At 37.0% G+C, this 6,400-nt stretch overlaps 1 protein-coding gene across 1 annotated transcript in view; it reads left to right on the top strand.

Moving 5' to 3' along the window:
• The first annotated feature begins 5,819 nt into the window (after window positions 1-5,819).
• The window catches only part of LOC108690936 (juvenile hormone acid O-methyltransferase), a 2,230-nt gene continuing 1,649 nt past the window's right edge, over window positions 5,820-6,400 (top strand). The window contains exon 1 of the mRNA XM_018198490.1: window positions 5,820-5,894. The gene's annotated coding sequence lies outside the window, so the exon portion shown is untranslated. The remainder of the gene's footprint in view (window positions 5,895-6,400) is intronic.

The raw sequence follows: 6,400 nt of genomic DNA, 5'->3' as shown, positions 1-6,400 counted from the left end.
TTTTTTTTTTTTTTTTTTTTTTATGAAAGTGGGTTGTTAGAACGGTCGTGCCCCGAGTGAAGCGCGCTCGATCATTCGATCGTTCGTTCTCCCGAGGGCGAGAGAACGTTGCTGCGGGATTGAAACCGACCGAGGATGGATCTGCAATAATTGCAAGTCGAGTGCATTATGCACGGTCGGCCGAGTGCGGAAAGAACGTCATGCTCCCACCGACCGTTCGCTTGTGAGAAAGAAGGAGAAAGAGAGAGAAAGGGAACGCAAAGCGTTCGGAGCGGAGACGCCGCCTTCTTCCATTAATCTCACCGCAATCGAAATTAGCATAATTGACGGAGCGGAGAATAGCGACCTGTTCGACTCCGAAACGCCATCTCGCATAATCTCTCCATATATCTCACTCAGTGTTTTCCGATAAAGCACACATCCACGAAAAGACCGTCCTAGACATATAGTCCGTGCAACGTATCGAAATACTATCTGCAAATAGACGGAATCTTCGGATCAGGAAGAAGAGTTCACGAGTTCGTATCTCGAGATACCATTATCGGAAATCTAGCTAGTCTTTTTGATCCTCTGTGAATGGATTTCCGACTTGTCTAAAGGGGTCACAATACTATGTATATAAAAAATGAAACAAACGATTCAGTATTTAGAGAGAGGCGGAAGAGAGGAGGGTGTTGAAATTTTTAAAAGTGATAAAAAGGAAGCCTTGTGGTCACAAAACTCTAGCCAGTCGTGATTCATAATTTGCTGAAAACCGCGACTCTTCCCCTCCCCGTCGCGAAAATATGCGCGTCGTTTGTATTCACGGTACGCGCGGAGAAACTTAAATTGCCGCGATTAAACTCGACACTGCGCGCGCGCGCGCGCACGGGAGATTAATGAATTTTCGGAAGCGTAAAATCTCTCGATACTCTACGCGGCAATGTTTCTACTCTATGCGGATCGATCTGCAAATTTCGCGGCGCGCTGTTCGACTGGTTTTAATAAACGAGCGCGCGAAGGGAATGCAGATCGCGCACGAGATATATAGGATAGCTACATCTCGGTGGACCGCGGGAACGAATCGGCTTTTTCTCGCCCTCGTCGTCCCTTTTTCTCTCCCTTTTCTCTTCCCTCAACGTCGTCTCTCTTTCTCTCCCTCAGTCCCTCTCTTTTTCACTCACGCGCGCATCTCCTTGAGCAAGACATATCGACGCGGATTTTTTTTCCGCGTCAGTCATTTATCAAAGCCTTTCGTTCTCGGCCCTACCCCACCCACCTGATACACGCGGATCTGGCCGAAGGATTTAGGCAAAGAGACTAGACGGAGATAGAAAAGGAAAAGGGTGGCGGTGAGCGGAAAGGAGAGACGTGCCCTTCCTCGGCAGTATCGGATCGAGACTTAAAAGCCATTCTACAATAGCAAGTGAGTTGTAAATAGTTGTAAAAATTGACCACTTACAGCAGATGAAGAGAATATTCGGTTGTGATTGGTCAATTTTTATTAATACAACCACTTACAACTATACTACGCAATTAGAATGGACTTTCAATTAGTACTGCTCGAATTGTATCAATATATGTTTAAAAACAAAATTTCAACAATTACCAAATTTAATAGACTTTAAATGCATAAGACATCATGGTACTTGAAAAAATATGTCGTACCGTTAATTTGTCACAATTTTAGCGACTTCTTGTTAATTTTAGAAGAATTCTGTATTCTACAGTTATTTTTAAACAGAGTTTGTCTGTTATTTTTTCAATTTTGATTTTTTTAATGTAAAAATGCGGAACTCTTTTTTACTTTTATAAGAAACTATGTAAAACTATGAAAAGTGCTATCAGAACAGTTTTTTTTTTTATTTTAATAGAATGTGTGCTATCTACACAGATTCCATTTTTGAATATCCAGAAGTTAGACATTTTATTAATATGAAAAAAATAATGACAGTTCCAGTTTTCATATTAAAAAATCGAAATTGAAAATATAGCGAGCTAACTTCGCGAATCTAGCATGACACTTCCTCCATAGTACAAGAAAAAGAAAAATATTTTCATTTATAACTACAGTTACTCCTCGATTCTCTCCATCGTTATTAGCAATACAATTCAACAAGAAAGAATAGCCGCGAAATAGAAGCGACTTGCGTCATCGACAATCGCGCTTTTTACTCATTTTTTTTCTAGCGCTCACGTCCATGGCGTGCCAGATCTTCGGCTATGACGAATAATGGCAAAAATACAGACGGACGTATTGGAAGGTACGACGTAGCTGCGAACATGGTAATTAAGACCAAAGCATTAATCCTGAAAAAATTCGACGGCCCCAACAGCAGTTCCCAACATTGGCTCGGGCAATTTTTGCCCGGCCACGTCCTCGCACGCAACCTTTTCCCGAAGAGAGCTTCACTTCCTCTCTGTCCTCCGCCTCCCCCGTTACCTTTCGCAAGAGCTCGATCGAGTATCGGATGCTTGTGGTTTTAGCGCTAGCACGAGCGGAGGAGACCAACGACGCTACAGTAAATCCTCTGCCAACTCGATGACCTACAATACGCGCGCGATTACACCTGCCAGATCGTTCTTCCATTTCCGGGGAATATACTCGCCGTCATGAAATCTTGCGAGCTAATATCAAATTTGATTGGGTTTACTCAATGCGCACTGGTGCATATTAAAGCCGTCGTACCTAAATTGCTGTAAAGACGTGTGTTTAATATAAATACAATAGAAATTAAACCGTTGACATCGGATTAAACCACGAAATCCAATACATTTTATTGTGTTAAGTAAAATATGTGTTTTATAATTTGAAATATTGCATTTCACTTTTACCCTTAGATTAAATCATGTATAATGGCATTAATATGCACCAGTGCGCACTAATGCATTCAATCGAATTCACTATCAGATTTCGAAGGCATTAGAAACGTCGCACTCGCGAAATTTATACTCACAGAGATATACACGTTCAATTAAGTTGCAACAATAAACGAGTTGATTCGATCCTTCATGCATTTTATCGTGTTATTCTGCTATTTTTCTAGAGGTTCTCTTTGATTATGTTATTATGCAGCGATCGAGCAACTCGAGGACGAGCCGAAGACAGCAAGTAGTAAAAGAAAGCGACGACGTAATTTCACTCTATTATAAAAAGGCAAGCGCCATCAACTTGGTTGTCGTTAAAAAATTTACAGCAAGGAAGTAGTGCGTAGGTGGCAGATAATCTGATCGAGCGATGAAAATGACACGTGACGGTGACAACGGATTGTTGGTTCCGGCTGGATCCAAAAACGTATCTTTCTATCTGCCACTCTGTTTTCTTGCAGGTCTTCTACTTCCGAGCTTCTATAAACTCCGGATGGTGATGCGTGAACGCGAGCACGAACGCTACGCGACCTTTGTTATCTTCTTTGAAAGAGACGCGAGTGAATATTGCATTACCTTGCGCAGAGCGCAAGGAAAATGGAGATAGACAACGAAGGAAAACGAGAGAGAAGGAGAGGGAGAACCATGGCGTCAGAGAAGAGCAGGTCAACCCGCCGAGTTTCATAAATATTTTCTGTACAGGCGTCGCCAAACTAATTTATGGTAGCTGAAGTATACGGAACGTAACGTTACGCAATGTAACGAGACTTGAAATGCGTTACGTCTTATTGTGTCAATTGTTAGGGAAATTTTGTAAAGTATGCAAGATATAATATATACAGTCGATATAATATATACAGAAAATAGATATAATATATATACAGAAATCGATTTTCATTTTTATCAATAATTTCTATCGATAATTTTAACTTTAATTTCTTTTATCTTATTATTTATCTTTTTTAAATCCTGATTGACAATTAGAAAAAAGAATAAAAGTAAATCCTCAAAGAACACACAAAAAATTGAAATGACTTTAATTCTTAAAATTAATAAACAGTTCAATTTTGTAACAAAAAAAAATCACTTTTGATTTTTGTTGTATAATGTAAAAAAAAAAAATTATTTTGACTTTCTCTTACCTTGGTGTGTTCTTTGGATTATATATGCCAAAATTAAAGCTAATCTGTACATTGACAGAAATAATTGATTGACAGAAAAATAATTGACAGAACATGTATCAGAAGTATCTTAATCGAAATTGTATCGTCGATTCTGTAAGTGAGATAGAGCAGGTAATCTGATATGCGGCCAAATAAAACTCTTTTGATAGTCGAGTGTATTTAAAATACAATTTAAGGGCCATTCGGATAAGAAAAAAAGTAAAGAATCCTTCGCAATGAAATACGAGTGTTTGATTAGGAACATATCGTACACATTATTCATGAGCGTGCATGGAGTGTGCTCGCGCATATGCAAATACATGGCGTTGTCCAAAAGGCAAATACATGTTACCGTAAGATAAGACTGTTCAAGGTTCAAGGGCTCCAGGATTGTTGGGGATATCAGGAAGGACTCTCGCGGTCCCGATCGAACCACGGATTATTAGCGATAAGCTCTTTCGCCGAGCATAAAATTCATCCTTTCACACTCTTCTCGACGCCTCTTTTCCGCATGCACTTTATATTAGATTTAAACTTACGCCGCACTTCTGACTTCGTTAAAGGTTGACTAATTAAGCGTAAACGGCGTAATAAAAAGTACAAATTAAGCGAAAGCAGAAACAAGAAAAGATCATTTGCGCACAGAAGAGAAGATTTTAAGTATGTTCTTCGCACTAGCATGTATAATAACTTTGGTAATAGCGTGCAAAAGTTTAATGAAAATGATACTGTTCGCAAGATGTTGGAAGATTCTTTTAAAGAATCGGAGATAAAGAGCTCAGCAGCTGCAAATCTAAAAATAACTAATAGATTTCTTCTGTTCTAAAAGTCTTATACCCTAAAATATAACATAGTCCTAAGTTCTGCTTAAATTCGTGCCATATGTTTCTTGTTCTATACTCTATATTGATTATTAGATAATTGTAAAAATAAATATAGGACGTGAATCAAGCTAGGCCTTATTGCTGTATTAATTAAAAAAACAAAAGTTTATTACAACAAATGTTTCGACCCCAATGGGTCAATGTTATACTAGATACAATTTAAAATTAATTATTCATTGTGTACGTCCTACAAAAATTATGTATGATTGTGAGACTTCTTATTAATATGTAAAACATGTAAAAATAAATGCTCCATTATTTGTAAAAACACGACATTGTAAAAACATTACGCCGCTTGGTGATCATCAACGGTTACCAACGGTGGCCACCAAGTGGCGTAATGTTTTTACAATGTCAAGTTCCTTTCCGAATAATGGAGTATTTATTTTTACACGTTTTATATATCTCGAAATGTTTGTAATAAACTTTTGTTTTTTTAATTAACACAGCATTAAGACCTAGCTTGGCTTGTAGCCCTATATTTATTTTTAATTTTATAAATTATTTGAGCCTTTTTTCTTATATTATTTAATAAAATTTTCTTCTTCTATTTTTAATAAGTTATTTTTTTCAGTGCATCCTCATTCCCTGTTTAGCATCCATTTATTAATATTATCTAATATCAAGTGTGACCTATGCAACGCAGTAGACCACGACTAAATGACCGGATACACACAGTCTGTGTATACAATCTGTGTGTATCCGGCCATTTAGATAATTCAATTTCCTTTAAGTGAAATAATAATAATAGCGTGGCCCGAAAAAGAATTTGGATGTTGGGGTAGGCACAGTAGACGACAAAGAATAGGATAGGTTGGTAGGGAGACGAGAATGGGAGAAAATGGGAGAACGGTGGAAGAGCAAGTCATTTGTACGAGTCGCCGAATATAAATACCAAAGACGAAGTTAAAAAGTCACCAGTAGAGGAGCGGACCCAGTATTGTGAGCTATCGCAAATATCAGCCTTGAATTACTTCTAACGGGGCAAGAGGACTCGGTCGTAAGATCAAATATTAGCATTAGTGTAGTTGCATGTGCTTATGCGTACATAACATTATTACACATAACATAATTACATTTCTTTTTTTTTATGCTTACAAATCGATATAAGCAATGATTTCTAGCATCGATTTGTAAATAATATGTCAAACTTGGTGAAAATTTTTCTTAGAATTTAAAAAATTTTTTCAAATTTCTGAATAATTTTGTAACTTCTAGAAAATTTTTATTTAATTAGAACACTTTTTAAAAGTGTCAAAAAAGTTTATACATCTTTTTTAGAATTCTTTATGTATATAAAATTTAAAGTATTTTAACATTTCAAAGATTTCTCATTCTATAATTTTTGATGAAAACTTATAATAAAATCTAAAAGACTTTAATGCATTATATATAATAATCACATATTCTGTTTCTTCATGTTTTTCAAATTGAAAGGGACAAATATTTTTGACAATGTTCTTTATAAATAGTGTGATCTCTCTCTCTCTCTCTCTCTCTCTCTCT

The sequence above is a fragment of the Atta colombica genome, unplaced genomic scaffold, assembly GCF_001594045.1.
Source record: "Atta colombica isolate Treedump-2 unplaced genomic scaffold, Acol1.0 scaffold38, whole genome shotgun sequence".
In the NCBI taxonomy this organism is placed as follows: Eukaryota; Metazoa; Arthropoda; class Insecta; order Hymenoptera; family Formicidae; genus Atta; species Atta colombica.
The sequence above is the reverse complement of the archived record's forward strand: the minus strand, read 5'-3'. Positions and strand labels throughout refer to the sequence as shown.